The 19,098-nt window shown below is 28.4% G+C and overlaps 1 long non-coding RNA gene across 2 annotated transcripts; it reads right to left on the reverse strand.

Annotated features, from left to right (window-relative positions):
• Positions 1–3,718: 3,718 nt before the first annotated feature.
• LOC105147273 (uncharacterized) lies at positions 3,719–18,869 on the reverse strand. Of its 2 annotated transcripts, none has more exons than XR_015548263.1 (2): positions 10,712–18,869; positions 3,719–4,134 (listed from the first exon to the last, which is right to left on the reverse strand). It is a non-coding gene; the product is annotated as an uncharacterized LOC105147273 (long non-coding RNA). The 2 variants fall into 2 exon arrangements; XR_015548264.1 differs by having other exon boundaries at positions 3,719–9,881.
• Between the last annotated feature and the right edge of the window lie 229 nt (positions 18,870–19,098).

A 19,098-nucleotide genomic window follows, 5' to 3' on the forward strand; every position in this document is an offset into this window, starting at 1 on the left:
ATATATATATATATATATATATATACATAAATATAAATAATCTCTAGGCAAATATCTTGAAAAGATGGAAAATACGGAAAAACGGTTCAGACAAAAGTTGTAGAATATGAAGGGCGACAAATTATGCTGACATTGCAGATGTTTGAATTACTTTGACCTTGCGGTTACCTTGAAATCCTCTGTCAAGATTAAATTTAAATGGAACACCCTTTTTTTATTCCAGAATCTAATAGTTGGTGTTATAAGCTTTTCAAAACACTATAATAAAATATTTTTTCATTAAGTACTTTTCGAATTATAAAGGTAACCCTACACGGTCAATAATACTGATCAGTAATACTGAATCAATAATACTGACAGTATGCATTAATCTTTTTAGTATTTTTAGTATTTTTACAATCTATATGCTCAGTATATTTGTTAATACTGACAGTACTATTGATCACGTAAGGTCACCTTAAGAGTTGAAAGTACCGCTGCCTAGCATTATATACGTGAAGTATATCGCGTAGAAGTCGGATTTATAAGGTGTGTCTATATACGCACGTGTGTCTGTGTGTGTGTCTCTATCCCCTCTTTCCTCCTTCTCTTTTCCTCCTCCCCCCCCCCCTCCCACGGTTATCTTTGATTGTAATAAAATATTTACTTAAAATACTAATGCTAACTGAGCAGGAGCGTATATTCTTTTTACTGCTGCAAGGATAGGATCTTACACACAAGTGACAGAACTTTTCAATCAATCTTTTAAAAATAAAGACAATACTATTAAATTGACTGCCATTCATTTGAGTATTTGTCATTCCTTTAATCCCAGCTCATCATACTTATTTTTAGTTATAACTATCCCATCGAAATCTGTAACTTCATCAAATTATACTTCTAAAAGCATATTTTTTAGTTTATCATGTGCGAAATTGATATCTTAGAGCAAGATAAAAACAGGTAAACAAGAATCAAATAAAAAAAATATTTTATTCTTAAATTATATATAAAAAAAGTCACAGTCTGAAATCGCAATGTGAAAAATCTCATTGAGGATGCCGTATTCCAATATGATGATCTATGGTAGAGTTAAAGAAATGACAAATATTCAGATAAATGACAGTCGATTTAGATATATACCATTGTCTTTATTTTCAAAGGATTGGTTGAAAAGTTCTGTCACTTGTGCGTACGATCTCATCCCATCCTCACATCATTAGAAAAGATATACATTCCTATTTATAGTTAGCATTAATATTTTTAAAAGAGGAAAGAGGAGGAAATAGAGACACACACACAGACACGCACGCGCACATACACATTTATAAATTTGACTGAGCAACTAATAAAAAAATAAATAACGCAAAAATAAATTTAACGTTAGTTTTAAGAGCTATCTTTCATCCGCAAATTAAAAGTCATTAACTATAGCTGGCTTCTGCGGTTCCTAGAAGAAGGCTAAGTTTAAGGAGGAATTTCGAGATGAAGCTCGCAGACAAGATTAAGGCTATAGCTATGGCTGTCGGAATCGGAAGTAAAGGTAGTGGAGGACGAAGGAGGAGGAGAGAGGAGGTATGAGGGAGAGTGCTGAGCCAGCATAGCCCGCTTGCCAGCCTGCACATCGATACCAACCAGTCAGCCGGCAAACCAACCTATCTACCAATAAACCCACGTCTACAGCCGATAGAGAAATTTTTCTCCCCGGCAAAAAGCGTGTTACTGTACGCGTTGATTTAAGTGCAATCGAGATTTCACACGTCATTCAATTGATTCGTGTCATTTCGCATTACTATAAAAGAATTAACCATTCTATTTTTTAATTCTTACGCTTATATTAGAAGAAATATATATATGCAGAAACACTTTTATTTCATACATCAAAAATATCTAATATCACAAAAATATAATATATATTAATTTTCATAAATATAATTGTATGTATTTTATATTAATTTTTATAAATTACTTATCTAACCTATTACATATATTTATATATGATATATGAAATGTTATATAATTTATATAAATAAAGAATTTATATAAATGTTATAATTGTAACACCTTTTAAAAAAGTGTGTTCCTTGTAAACAAAGTGTGTTCCTTAATTTTTTTCACTTCGATTTTTTGTAACTTCAATACCTTTGAGGCACCTTCCATTGGAATTTTCTATACAAAAGCTATGCGTTTCGTGAGTTACCCTCACATCCAAATTTTTTTGGTAACTTCATATCTAATAATACTTACTATGAATCATCGAAGCCGAATCTGAAGTCAAAATTTACAAATTTTCAAAAAATATGAAATGTCGGAAAATCATAAAAAGACGTTGAGTCTGATACAACCGTTATCAAATTTGATAATTTTTTTTTTAAGAGAGAGCATTGATTTTGAATATAAAGAACAACAACAACAGAAAGCTAAAATATATACAAAGAAGCGAAAGTGAATATTATGAATTTTAACATTTTAAAATTTTAACATTTAAAATGCAAGGACAATAAGGCTGTTGCTTCCATTTTATATAAATCAGTCAGTGTTGTATATTATGAATACGCTATAATGAATCTGCCATTCTTAATCTTTTTAATTTTTTATATTTATCTCTTGCGATATGAAAAACTCTTGATTATCGAATATTAAGTAACTAGACCTGTGCAGAGTGCCCGGTAATGACCGTATAATCTCTTGAGCAGAACGGACTAAACTAAATACAAAAGTTGTCTATCATTTTATAATTCTATTATTTTATATTTTTGTAATAATTAACAAGATATTAATTTTTAAAGATCATCGAATTAAAGCGTATCCGCCCAGCCTACCACCAAAATCAAGCGTGTAGCGCACTGTCCAGAAGAAGGAGATATTTTCTTTTGTTGCCAACGCTGCTTGTAGTAAACAACTTATCGCATATCTATAACGATTTTTTTCACCCACTAAAGATGATTCAGTGTGAATTGAAACATTTGGGATTATTATATTTGTAAATTAAATTATTCAATACATAAATTTTAATCTTACGCACCGACATTGTATCTAACTCATTGTTACTTATTTGAATTTTTAATTTTCTGAATCTTTATAGATATTTTAGTTAATTTAAAATTATTTATTTTGTAATATATAATTACTTATTTAAAATATATACGTTTAGTTGAACATTTTATTGCTAAAAAAGAAGTTTATTAAATTAAAGATAAATTATTTTTAATGAAAATATTGAAAAGTATAACTTTAACTAAAAAAAGTATTTGCTTTTATATAAAAGCAAACGCATGTATATTAATTATATTCAAATGCATGTATATTAATAATCTTATTTAATCCATATAAACACTTACAAAAATTAGAATAGAGAAATTATTACAGAATAAACTCTATATTACATCATGCAAAGAACGTTAAACAAAATACACGTGTCAAATATGATTTCCGATTTAATTTTTTGATATCTTCTATTTTTCATTTATACTTTTTCTTATTTTGTGATGGATCACCTTGTGCAGCAATGCCGCAAGAGTCCTAGGGTTATCATACGATAGCTGCATTATCACACTTTGCTGTCGCAATAGAACTTTTAAGCCTATTTTAGACGATCTAAATTTGCAGAATCCATCATAATTCTATTTCTAATTTGATATATTGTAAACAATATGTAGGAAACACGATATCGGAATTATATCGGTAAAATTAAAATTTATTTTGGTACTTTTACGGGATAAATAATGCGCACGTAGTATAAAGTAACAAATTTTAATCATGTAAGAGAGATACAATTTTTGTTATTACTAAATTCTATCACAAATTGATTTCACAATTTGTAATAACATCTTTTAATCCAGAAAATATGCTTCCTCGTTAATAGGATGCAACAGAGATGAATAATAATTTATCTCAATCTAATACGTACAAGAAATTATATGTATATAATTATAATGCTATCCTTACTTACTTAAATCGGGCTTTACTTTTACTTCCACAGTAGCAAATGTTCACGTTGATCAGCCACGGCGACCTTGCATATGCATATATATCATGGCGCAAAACTGGGTGCATCCAAGCACGTGTTAAATTTTTGCTACAGCAGCCGCATTTATCACAAGAAAAACAACTTGCTCGCCGAGCTAGCGTTATTAGTTGTTACAACAATTGCTCCTTTAACAAAATATATATTAATTATATATTAATTTTTCTATCATTATCATTTTAATATGTTTTAATGATGAATTGTTTTTATAGCGAAAATGAAAAAGTAGCTAATTTAGTTAATTAGTGTTCATTGATTAAATCCTTCCTATATTATCTTTTTTGCGATAGATAATAATAAAAAATACAATGATATGTAAAAGGTTACTAATCTTTTTATAAAATATTCTTTGTAAAAATTTATTGAAATCTTAGTGAGACTAGAAAATGTTTAATTTTTCTTAATTTTTTCTACTTTTCAATTTTAGTATAAGAAATATACTATTTTAGAATAGAATTCTTTAGCGATTTTATAATCATCATAAATAAGTTGTCGTGTATATCCATTATATATATAGAAATAATTCTAAATTATAAAATTGAGAGCATTCTAAATTAGACAATCAATTTATATGTTTATACTAAATTCTCATTCAAAAGATATTCATTCAAACATTAACAACAAGAATAAAAATAGAGATATGTGTATGAGAAAGAGGGATATAAGTACGCAAGAAAATTTAATAACCTTTTTAATTATACATATAATGTGAAAATAATCTTTGACAATACTTTTTAAATATTGGAAGTAGGATAAAGTTACTGAAAAGTCGCATCGACTTTTAAATCGCGCTACCATGTCTAAAAATTTAATTAGTTTACTTACATATTTTTTTATGGATTATTTAAGAATTACTGCACGCTGCTTTACACTCATGACATAAAATGCAATAGGAATGTTGTTATTTACGTAAATAAAGAAATCGCGATAACGTTGCTATTTTTCAACGTATATTTCATAACAGAATTACAGAAAATATAAGTCAAAAAGCATAAGTCTTAATCATTTGTAATGATTAGAATACTATTAGAATTAAATTTAATTCTAATAGTATTCTAATCATGACAAATGATTAATTAATAGGGTCAAAGTTTGCTTTGCATTTTGTTTGTAGGTTAAATAAATAAAAAGTTTACACAATACTGTAGTTTCTTAAATCGCACCACGACATAATCTCCTAAATTGCATCACAATCTTATCTTTGGAATCAGACATTGCTTAACATTTTTTTATTCTATTTATTATTATGAAAAAATGTATATTGTAAACCAACTAAATGTTTTGTTTCATATAGAAACTCCTCAAATTACCTCCTGAAATTATCATGTGTGTTTCTGAAATTATTAAAAATATGTTCTTAAGTTTTTAATAGCATAATAAAATACATTTTTTTTCTTTTTTATATAATTTTTAAATTTTTAATTATTGTAACGTTTTAAACAAGAAATTTCAGTAGGTATGGTATGATTTTGGCATCAGATTTTTTCGTTGCTTAAATCACAACGTATTGAAAGAAATTCTCATTTAAAACGCAAAAATTTATGAAAGTATTATATAAAAAAGTGAAAAGATTGCAGTTTTATTATACTGTAAAAATCTTAAAAATATTCTTTATAATTTCTGAATTAAAAGTTTTTATATAAAAAGTAATACAATTTCATCAATGTTACTCTAATAGTAAAAATTAAATCTCGGCTAGTCATTTTCGAATCATTGACAAAATAGAATAATGTAGATATAAGCACTGAAGTCAAAGTTACTCAGTTAATTTTAAATTACTATTAATTCAATGTATTATGTATAATTAACAAAAATTAGATTCGATTAGATCAGATTATATTATATGCTTGCACATGCTATGTCTAGAGGTAGAAAATTTAATTTTTAATTTATAAAGAATAAACTTTATATATATATATATATATACAATATATATATATAAAATAACTAATCTATACGAAATTTCTCTTTTATATTTTTTATGGTTAATAATATTTATAATTCGAAAATTTAAAAGATATCATGTACACTTGGCAAATTTTTACATTCCTTTCACTATAATAAATATTAAGGAAGTAATTGTTAAAGTTATTGAAGTCAAAATACATATACATAAATAATTGCGTTGAAGAAGAAAACTGTAAAGATACTAATGGACCAAAAATATCGACAAGATTAATAATGTCAACAAAAAGTAAATTTATAGTAAATTCATAATTAATCGCAAGTATCTAGTGAATATCCATGCGACTTATGTGAATTATATTGAATTTCAGTCACAGTGATCAAATATCTAGTCGCGACACTCGAGAACCACCTTCTCTGTCTCCGACGAATAATCCTCGAGTGATTTGTCCACTTGTGTGTGTATGTGTGTTCGTGTGTGTGTGTGTGTTCGCTGTTGAGACGATCATTTGTTCCGAGCGCGATGACAGATGACAATGAAATAGAGATCGTGCCATGTACAGGAGGGTGCGGAATCTGTTTGCTATCGTTCCTCAATTATTCTCGGATATCGTTATGTATCTGGGAATAATCAAAGAGAACTGTAATTTATCTGTGTGATTAAAAAACGTTTCTTACTGCAATTGAAATAACCTGTATTTAATTAAAAAAATTACAATTAGGTATTTAATAACTAATTTTATTAACAATAAGTAAAATGCAAATTTTTACAGCGTAATTTACTTTGGCTTAGGACATTAAACATATTTATTGTTGTTATTATTGAAATTCGAATATATTAATTGTTTTGCTAGTTTTTGTACACAAAAATGAGGTGTACAAAATAATCCAGAGCTTTCTTTCAAATAGTATACGTATCATAAAAGTTAAAAATAAAAGTAAAAAAATTGAACAGCTTTTCACTAAAATTATTTATTATTTTCAATACTCCAAAGAATGTATTAGTAATTAAAAAATCATAAAAGTCTACACAAACTGTTTTGTTAATAAGACTAAAGTCACTATATTTTTCTTTAGATTAGAATTAAAAAAAAACAAGAGGAACATATACATAGAATTGTAAAAGAATAACATATACATTCTAATTGGTTTTTTTCGAAGCCATCTTTAATAATATTGTTAAGAAAAATAATATTTCTTAATTGTAGGTAATATATTGTTAGAATCATTGTATTAAGTATATTAGAACTACTTTTATTTGTTGTAGATGATTTGTTGAAAAAGAAAAGAAAATTATTAATAATCCAATTTAAATATAGCACATAAAATAATTTATTTAATTATATATAATCAAATCTTTATGAATTCAAAAATGTCATAAAGTGAAATATTAATATATATGGTAGACTTGATTTCGTTATTCCTCCCAAAATCATCGATTCTGTGCCTTAATTTGATTCTAAAGATACTACTTTAGCATAGCTAAAGTATACTAAACGAAATATTGTCAGAAACATGTGTCATTTTTTACGCCACAAAGTAGCTTCGCATGAATGGATCGGTGTCTTTTTTATATTTTGCATTTTAACAAGCACATTTATGGATTTAAATTTTATTATTATATTCAACGATGCTAACATAAAAAATATTTATGTAAAAAATACGGAATTTTTACCGGAGATATAGAATCATTTGATAAGGTATAACCTGTATACAAAAATATGTATCAACTTTAAAATTAAGTTTAAATAAATAATTTAGTAAAGTACAATAGAATGTTCGTCATCTTTAATGACTCAATTTTCAACAATTGTCTCACAGTGCAGTAGATGCAATATTTAATTGTAAAATGTCATTTGAATATAATATTTTATAATAAATTCCTTTCAACCAAAAATTCTAATCCATGCTTAATTCCTGAAAAATATTTTTCAATATTATCATATTATGATATTGTATTAGGTGTTGGAATTAATTCGTAGCGTTTTACAAGTGATGGGAAGTACTTTCATTAATGTATTTTTTAATGCTCATGTGAAATAAATAACATTCTTTCATTAAAAAACGCTACGAATTAATTCCAACACCTAATATATTAAAATATATTTTTTTGCAACTATGACTTTCTTAAAATTGTAACGTAATTTGATCTTTATTATCATCTACTATTTGCGTTATCAAAACAACTTATGTATTAAATCAGAACTGTAATTTAATTGTAATTTTTGTATTTATTGCTTTGTACTTACCTCTTTCGTTTTAGAAAAATACTTTAATGACATGTGACTTACTTCAAGAATCGCACCAAAGTATAAAAGGATAATATTTATTTTCTTGAATATTGCAAGGATTATATTAAATTCTTTTAGAATGTGTGTTTCATTCATTAAAATTAAATATTATTCTGAAGAAAAAAAATTTCTAAGAATAAGATTTAATACTCAAGATGATGTACGAGAAATCCTATCATGCACTTATTGTGCGATAGATATTCGTATTAAATAAAATACTTTATTGTTAGTATTACATCGATTCGTTAAAATGCAAACAGAGGAGGTATAGTGCACGTCAAATGATAAGAATTAGCCTGTAAAGCAAAAACCTATTTCTGCATTAAACATATCTGAAAATAAGAAACAAAAAGAATCCAAGAAGGCTCATGATAAAATGACACAAACTTTCGCATCTTAGTGATTACAAGTAAACCGTTAGGCATGTATCGAAAAAAGAAAATAGTAATAAAAATAAAGAAGCGGAAGGAAACGATATACAATATGGAATACTGTAGGATCTTATGAACCGAAAAACGGCAGACCACATTTATGAGAACTGCGGACCGGAATAACGACGCATTTAGTAATTTCCGGCCTGCATCGGAAGTTCCGTCATATTTGTCACTTGGTCATTATTAATAGCATAGTTTTATTGTTTCAGTAGTGAGAGGGAGTAAAGTGATCCGTCACAAAAAATGAGCTTTTCAGGAGAATCGAGCTATTGAACGTAACTCTTCTACAACTGTTACATTTAATAGTCATTAAATCGCTAGTGGATAGTGATGCTTTTCACATCTTTGTTTTCATATCTGATTCATTTCTATCTGAATGTCTCTTTTGATTAAGGAAACGCATTTCATGATTTGTTTAATGCAAACTGGATTATTAAAATTTATATAATGTATTTAATATAATGTTGTCCTCATATATTATTTTTAAAGATTATAGAAAATAAACAAATAAATTATTTAAAAACAACAAACGATCAACAAAAAATCATATTCTTAAAATTTAATACTTAAATGTTAGTTTATTTTGAGGACAAAAAAAAACAACACACAAATTTCATTTAAATATTAACATGCATTTATTTTTTAATTAAGAGAAAAAAAAGAAAGAAAAGAGAAAAATACAAGATTTTTGAAAAGTAAATCATAGAAAGAAAGTGATGAAAAATAGATTTTAGTCCGAAACGTAAAGTGAATAGATCTTGAAAAATCATGTTTAAATCTTTAATTAAGTGACAGGAAATAATAATAATTTGCACAAAAAATGATGAAAATACCTTAAATATAGTCAAAAATGGTAAGCATCTATTTCCAGTAGCTTATTTTCTCATTTTATCGTATTTTGCAAAGTGTTTATATATAGAAAAGGAATGAATTACCTGCTATATCAGGCCCATTAAATGTATATCTTTTTTTCCCTTTTTCTCTTTCCTCGATTTTTTATCAAACTAGAATACCCTCTTAACTTTTACAGTTTTTATATTTTTTATTTTAATTATCAATATATGGATAATAATATCAGTCTATACAGCACGTAATATTATAATAATATTGCAGTGACATTACAATATTGCAATAATATTATCTTTCAATGCAATATTACAAAAATATTATAGAGAAATTATATTACGAAATATCACAATATTACATATTTTAGGAATTAAAAGCCCATAACAGTCAAAGCCGGATCTGTAATGATTAAATAATTCAATGTGAATTTGTATTATATATACTATATATATATACATTTGTATATACTATATATACCATATTTATAATCATTTTGAACTGCGCGCCGAAATTTTATCAGATTTAAAAACGCAAAGAGCTAAACTACTGAAATAATTATCACAATTAAATCCGAAGCTGTACCCTGGCTAGCGTTGCTTGACCTTTGATGACCACATAAATATATATTATAATGTTAATGTATATGATGTATATAGCTGTGGGACATAGCTAGGTCAATAGGTGTGTCAATAGGTTCTGGAGAGATCACATATTGTTTTTAAAACGCAGAACCGCTCAACATTTAAATGTTCTGAAATTAATTACGGGTTCTTCCTGGGGCATCAGTGCCTTTATGGTTATAATTAATGTTTATCAACCTTGTTATGCTACCTTGGCTATTCAATTGGCATGGTGTCTCAGCGTTACTAAATTTCATTTACCTACTGTAAATAATTTGTTATGTTCAGCTTATAAGTTGACTATCTCGTTCATTGTTCAACCAAGTTTATTGGAAATTTTCGAATCAAAATCGTTGAAGTATCAAGTTGCCAAAATAGCTGACAGTTTCTTACTTAACTGCTCCCAATTTAAACATAGAAAAATTTATACTAAGCTAAATCATCTTTCTCAAATTTCTATTCATAAAAAGATTGCCAAAAGGAATATTTCATTTATCTTAAGTAGGTATCTATTATAAATATAAAGAATAAACATACACGAGTAGGATGTACATCCATCTTTTGCCTATCCACTTAACTTAAATCAATTCAATAAAAAAGTCGACTTACAATAAGACGTGTTGTCCAATCCTAATTGAGCTTTTTAATTTTACGACTTTTAAAGCCTTGTCTTGAATAAGATCAGAATCTTCACTGATGATGAGTCCAGATCGGACTCTTCCTCGGACTCTTTTGGGATTGGTTGCGTCTAGATTCCGTCTGTAAGAATTGCACAATGCTTGAATTAAATTGACTTTTTAATAGTAAATTTGGTAATTATTTACAATAACGAACAATCTTGATATTGATGTTGTCAATAAAAAATAATAGATGTTGTTTAAACTGGTAAATTAAAAACGATATTCAACTTAAATTTAACGATTAACGATATGACAATCGATAACTCTGTGCTGGTGTAAATAGCAGCTACACAATTAATACATAGTAACTCATAAACAACATTGCCTCCATTTTTAATATAGAGAGATCTCGATCTCTCTCACATATAGACTTATTAGTGGTAATAAGTGTTGCTACATGCATCTAAAATTTTTAACAATTCTAGTCCTATATTAACCGCTAAAATAAAATGTATTTTAAAACTAAAAGTTAATACTTTTGCATGGCATTAACGAATTTAAAAAAAAATTTACTACTGATGCTCAACATTCCACAGCTTTCATCATTTTTATTTCTCTCTTCAACGCCATTTTTCTCCAAATTGTGACGTGATAGCTAATTTTGGACAACGTTTTATATTTAGCAGGCAAACATCGGCAATGACTATTCACACTCGTATTGTAAAATAATGTTGGATAGTGTATTCTTCTTTTATTTTTTCCGATTTTAATCAGTTTTTTATAAACATTCTAATTTTTTCTATTAATCGATTTACGATTGCCGGTGAAATGAGAAGTGTTATACATAATTTTGTAAGTACTTTCGATAATAAAAGTTAGACAGTGTCTTTTGTAAGCAAAAAAATTCTTTATTATTATATTTTACGAACTTTTAAAGCAATTAATGAGATTAATAAAAGTCAATTAATAAAAGTGCGTGTGTGTGTGTGTGTGTGTGTGCGAATAAGCATGTACCCAGAAAAGACAGCTTAGAAAGACAGATGGTGCTCATACATAGTTGTCTGTTTAAATTATTCTTTTCGTAGAGCACAAACATTTCACTGTGTTGCTAACTGCATAAAACTAAGAATCTGTGATTTCTTCACGCGAGCGCACAATTATTGGCAGATCTTTATAAATTCATATCTTATCACTAATGTCGAAATTTGTAAAATTGGCACAGAATTTTTAATTCAATTTAGCCATGCATAAAAAGTGATCCAATTATTATCAAACATTCTGCATATACATTGGAAAAAGAGCCTGGTTGATTGAAATTCTGATAAAAATGGCAAATCAGAATTTTCTGGTTAAAACTGTTATATTATAATTTTAATTGAGATAACTAGAATCCTGATTAATATGAATCAGAATCTTTTGCTTCGTTCACTTTCAACTAGAAATTTTGCTCAGTGTATAAATATATCAAAGTGCTGTTACCCTTTCGTGTAAAACAATTCCAGTCGATCGAGATATATACGGGTCTTGATGATATGTAAGTACCAAGCGATACATTGCAGCTTTTTCAATGATATCGCTTGACTATATCAAATTGATTCTACTCGCATATACGCGTTGCGGGAGCTGAACGTTTCCTGGTAACGAATTATTAATAACCGGTGCGCAACGCGAGCTCTTGTAAGTCAATTGCTGACTACGATAGTGCAACGAGAAACGTATCGCATCGCGTTGTATCGCGTTGCATCGCGTCGGATCACATCGCGGCGATGCGCCATGGTATCTTGAAAACGGCGACCTTCGTGCACTCGAGATTGCACGCGCGAGGACATTTTTGCAATGCTCTTCTTAACTCCAACAGAGACGAAGAGACGGAGACGCAAAAAGAGAGGGCAAAGGGGGAAAAGAAGAAGCACGCGCTTTGATCCCAAACAATATCGATACGCATACGAGCCACTGGTACGCTCGAAAAAAAAAAAAAAAAAAACCAGTAACAGACGCAACTCTATTTATGGAAATAGCAGATTTATTCGCGCGCATATAAATAGGTATGAAGCCGATTAACTTATAGGGAAGCCCCAATAACATTCACTACTTTCGGATATATCAATATTTCTAATTACATAAGGCAACAAAATTAAAATTTTTAAAAGTTTTTTTTTTTAAATATATATTGATTTCATAAGGAATTTAATGATCCAAATTCGAAAAAATAGTCTCAAATTGCTCCATCACCCACAATTCTTTTATAACAAAAAATTAACTCTCTTAAATATATTTTAAATATATTTAAAAAATTTATAAAAATTATTCGATTATTTACATTTAAATCTTATATAAAAGACTTAGTAATTCCTTCTTCTTTTGCTAAAAAAGTTATATCTGTAGCGTTGCTTTTATGCCTTGCTTTCCGATTTTCACGGTGCAGCATCTAGCAACAATGTCCCATTATCGTGGGAGGGTATATAAATTTTTTCACTATGCAGTGTTAAATTCACATCCTTTTTTTGTTACAGCACAAGAAAATTAAATGTGTAAAATAACTGTGTGACATATTTTTATTGTGTTTTTCGAATTTAACACTTAAAAATGTATCAAAAATATAATCAAAACTATGCTAAATCAAAAAACAATATAAAATTGATAAAATGAAATATAATAAAAAGATTATAGTCTTAAAAATATACTGCCGTTTTTTGTCTTTTTAATGCCAATTTTTTTTTCAAAATTGTGACGTGATAACCAAATAAGATAATAAAGACGCAAAGCTCAATTGCGATAAATCAAAATTTTTTGATCAAACACGAGATGTTAGTGTCAAAGATAATTTATTTAGTTACTTAACATTTTGGCAATATATTTCAATCCAAACTTCGGATCCTTTCCAGTTCAATAGCGTATGGTGTCTTCGTATTGATCGGATAATATCTTCTGCCCCCTCAAATCAGTCAAAGTTAAAAATTTTGGCAAAATTAGCGAAAAATTAAAAACTTTAAAAAAAGTATATTAATGATAAACGGACGTATTAAATAATAAAACTTTTTTTGTAAAAGTGCTAGAATAGTCGGAAAATGATTATAAATATTATATTTGGTTTCGTTACCCATTAAAACATTATTTGAAAAAGCATCAGATTAATCGTTCTTGCGATTTTCCTTATTTTTCCTAAAATCGCCAATGTCCAGATCAAAGTTAATGTGCGATTTTTTCTTCTTTTTTTGTTTATTTGTTTCTTTACGATTATTCTTTGTTGTAAAATAAATCCACGATAGTGCTTCATTGGCTTTAGCGACTAAGAAAATGGCGACTATCTCTATAAAACATTCTTATATACCAAATGTCTTCTAAGCTATCAATGTTAAAGATTCTAATTTTGTTCAGCATTTTTTTTTAATAGATTTGATTATTTCCTAAAGAAGTATGCGTTATTTGTGCAGATCTTTGCCCGCTGATATTTGTCGCCAAGCTAATTTTCTAATGTCTTAAAGATAATTCACATGTAAATTTAGAAGTGGTAGCTCCGTTACTTCTTCATTCCATCTTCTTGTGGTGAGTTTTGAATCGCTTAGATTTATTGGCGAGCGAAGAACTGCACAAACGTGTAAGAGATTGAATTTAAATTATATCGCTTGCGAAGAAGAATACATAAATCTTTAAAGATATTTATTAGCTAAAAAATGCAGTCAGTAAAATACCTCATTTTTTATTATGTAGATGAAATTGAAGAAATTATGAATATTTAAGAAAAAATTCAATAGAAGGTTGTAAAAGCGCGCGTTAGCGTATGTGATCAGTAGTTTATCATTACTTAAAATATATAATCCGTAAAAATTATCTTTAATATTCTCTTATAAAAATTTATAATCATTTAACTCTCATTTATTAACTTAAATATACGATATATTTACTGAATTACTCGTATATTGTATTAATTATACTGTATTAATTATATGTAATTATAAATATTGTACATTTGGTGAGAGAATTCCTAATCAACTTATTTAATTATCAATAGCAGTTTTTGAAGGCATTTGAAGATAAAAATTATGACATTAAAATGTCGAGATAAGTGTCTAAAATTAATCTGGTTGGTGAGAATAAGCACAGCAATATAGCATAGCAATGAAAGTTCTCTAATATCGATCCGTTTGCATCCAATCCAAATTTCTATTGCTCAAAAACGAAGTAACATCATTGCGGTAACGCGAGTGAATCATAGCGAGAAGGTAGAACTCCCCGGGTGTCAAGTCGCATCTGGCATACAATCAACACTTCACGTAGTTTCAGTGACGTCACGTCCGGTCGTGTGTGCCGAATAAGCAGAAATGGCGTAACCGAACTCTATCCGCAGGGAATGGTTTCAAAAAAAGGAGAGATACATCGATGCGAAGCACGTGTCACATCAGGAAATACGTCGTGTCGGAACGCGAACACGTTTCAACATAAGAAAAAAACAAAAGCACAGTTGAGATTTCTTTGACACGATCTTAATGCATTATGAATGCCAAAGGAATTATTTAAAACAAAAAAATAATTAGCTTATAGTTATATGTAACTCTTTTGAAATATTCCCTCAAACTATTTAGGCTCTTAAACAGCTATTAAAAGAATATAGTATTTCTAACATAAAATGTGACAAAAATCTATACTTCAAAAAGTTATGTAGTTGCATATTGCGAATTACGTAATTAAAAAAAAACTAAAAAAGTTATATGATTTTTCTTTACACCAACTGATTCCCATTATACTGTGCATAAAAGTATGTATTAAAATTACCAAAAATTTACCAAAAAGTGAATAGCACGAGATAATTTATATTTCATATCAAAATATAATAGAATAAATTATAAAGTACCTCATAAACTATTGATTTTTTGATAACTCTATTTTAATATGCCTTTCATATGCAGAATGAAATCATATATTATTTTTAAAAATCATGTAATTTTATTTTAAAAATAGCGATAAACTTTCATGTGATCTTGGAAAATTGATTTGCTGATTCTGATAATCTTTTCAGCAATATTCAATATTCTATGTAGGGGAATCTAAGGATTAATGAAACCATGGGGATATAATAAGATATAGATATTAGATAGAACTTTTATCAGAGATGTTGTAACCACGTAATGAAATATTATGCAATTATTACTATTAGATGTGTCTTACCGTATGTTTCATTTGTCATATTATTTTAAACTGGATATTGGAATTTGTAAAAGAGGAAAAAAGTAATTAATTGTTGTATAAAAATTACGATTTAGTCGGTAATACAGACAGCTTTAGGATCTCCTTAATATACGATTAAACATCAGTCCTCATTCTTTTTATGTTATTTAATATGGAGTGTGTTGAACTACATTAAATTTTTGTGGAGTGAAGTATGTGGAGTGACACAAAAATGTGTTTGGTTGAGACATTTCGGAGTTCATTGGAATGTGTGAAATAAGGATTAATGGTAAAAGGCAGTAAGGATAAACCGTAGTCTAATAACGTGCGTGAGTGAGTGAGAATATGTTGGGCTATGTTGAAAAAAATGTCAGGACGTTTCGAGATGTATTAAGGTAATTAAGGCGTTGAAAGTGGGGGAAGGGATGGGGGATGGGGGTGAGTGAAGATGTGTATGGATGGGTAAAGATGTAGTAAGTTATATCGGATAAATGTGGATGTGCATCGAGGTCGCTACAGTGGATTGGAGAGGGGTTTCGGATGAATACATAGATATTTATAAGTATGGGTGTGAAAGTGTGTGTAGATGTATTCGAGCATTAATTGTTGATTTATAATCGGATTGTGGTATGCGGACACTTCAAGATGATGACGAAATTATTATAATTTTTAATACAATTTTTTCGTGTTTGAGAGAGAACTATATGTATAAATTATTATAGCCTACATCATATACCAATAATAATCATAAAAATGAAGCTCCTAACCATATTATTTTACCATGTATTTATAGCCACAAATACTTTTCTCTTAGTGTATTAACATTTCGAATACACACATTGAAATGCTTAAACAGAAAAATTTGACAATGTCGCAAATCATAAGATGATTAACGAAAATTTTAAAGAATATTGCAAAAAAACTGTAAAGCTGCTTCAGTAATCTCTCGTTGTGTATAAGGTGAGAACAAGACGACGAACAGCAGAAATCGAGATAGAAGCAAAAGGGTTAACCGAACAAACATTGTTAATTTGCACATGGTAACCCCGTCTAAAGGCCAAAGGGTCAACATTACCACGGTTACGTGTATGCACGGTAAATAGTCTGCGCTCCTCTCGACATCCCCGTACACGTTTGCCGGACCGATGCTGAGTTTTCGGTCGACCGTAGTCTACGAGCCACCCTCTCTGACCGACCTAATTGTCTAATTGGCAAATAAATCCCATTGTTTTCCGATTATGCGATCGATATAAACACTACTTGATTTAACGCGACTTCTTTCAAGTATCAAGGGGACCGATTGTGTATTTTCGTCTATAACTTTCTTTGCCTCTCGTACTTTCCTCTGACATGAAGAAATACGTACGATTGGCTATGAGCATAGTGAAAATGTAATCGGATAATGTTACCGTAGACATGGCATAGGCTCACGGGAGTGAAAATTACTTAATTATTAGATGCAAGTGCGAGCAATGAATATATTAATTTATAGTATAGTTATACGATATAACCTTGTAACATTCAGAAAAAGAATGATTTTAAATAGCGATTGTGTTCCAGTATTGAATTTTCCACATAAATTTTTAGTTTTAGTGAACAGTTTTAACAGGGCCGATGTTCTTTGCATCACGAGGTTTGACATGACAGACGCAAAAATTGTATCTATCTGTAGGGGCAGAAGCCGCAACAGACATGTTTGTCTAGTTTATGTATTTTCAATTGGCGCTGTAACATCAATTGACGTGTAAGCTTAATGCGCGATTGATCAAAATTCGTAAATATGCTAAGTTTCTATTGCTTTTCACAAGAAACGGAGTCAAAAGAGACTTGCAAAGTTTCTGCATGTATTGTGAATGTAACGCAATTATATTGTGAATGTTACATTGCGCGTAATGCACATTATCGCTTTTATCTATACATGAGATTGAGCTGGTACAATATTGTACAACTATTTATCGCAGAGTGGTTATGTAGCAAAAGAGTGGCAAAAAAACATTCTGAATAACGACTCTACGAGTCGCACATTATGTTATTATTTTATATAATAATGTGTATATAATAATAGTGTACATATTATAATAAAAAGTATTAAAACATCTATTTATCTCGATTTTGAAATGTGGATGCCAGTCAGGATTTGAGAGATCCTCAACAATGTTTTATTAATATGCACCACACGCAAATTAAATATAAATTAAATATCGACACGGCGCGTATATGTTTTCGAAACATGAAAATTCTTTTTCATAGTATTTTCATCCTTGTAAATTGATGTTATTCCACTTTGCGAAAAGGAATTGAAGTTTTTAATAAGGTTTCCCAGATCCTTGTCTGGTGAGCGAAGGTTAATATAACTTTTACTTATAAAATAGAAATTTATAATTTGCAAAAAAACAACCATATACATTCCCATATACATTTTGTAATCACGTGTGTGTATATATATGTATATTAAAATTAAATACTTTCAAGTCAAATACATCATATATTATAGATTACAATTGTTGATATGTTGATTGTTGTTTTAAAAATCCAAAATAATCATTTCATCAGTTATTGCAAAATTGAATAATTTGTAATACTTTTTAAATTTTTTACTACTTTGTCATATATTAAATAAGTATAGATGTCCCACATAATTCTGAATAATGAGATACAAATACATATACATACGATAAATTTAAAAGAAAATCGTTTACATGAGTAATAAGTATGTACTGCTCATATATAATAAATAATAATAATAATAAACTTCATCTCTTACAAAATTTTTTAAGCTTAGGAACAAATTAATAAAAAAGAGAGAACACAAAAAAATTTCTTTCAAATAACTTAATTAAAATAGTAAAAAGAATACGTTAATAGATAAATGAGGCAAACAAATTTTATTTACAAATATAAACAAATAAAAGAATTTTTTAGTGTTTCTCCTATTTTCATAAATATTTATAAATTATTATTTATAAATAAAATTTCTAATCTAAAAGTGTATCAAAATACACTTTGAAATAGAAATTATTAAAATGAAGTAAATATCAAAAGTCGATTTATTTTGCATATAAAAACGATTTTTATGGAATGCTTCTAAAACATCTTCCTAAAATGAGAATTTCTATACAATTTGAGAAATGAACTAATGGTATAGCGAATTGGTTAGAGAGACAGAGTTGAACAATTATCGGACAATAGTTTGTTAGTGAGATTCATCTG

The sequence above is a fragment of the Acromyrmex echinatior genome, chromosome 19 (genome assembly GCF_024713525.1).
Source record: "Acromyrmex echinatior isolate Ae372 chromosome 19, ASM2471352v2, whole genome shotgun sequence".
NCBI lineage: Eukaryota > Metazoa > Arthropoda > Insecta > Hymenoptera > Formicidae > Acromyrmex > Acromyrmex echinatior.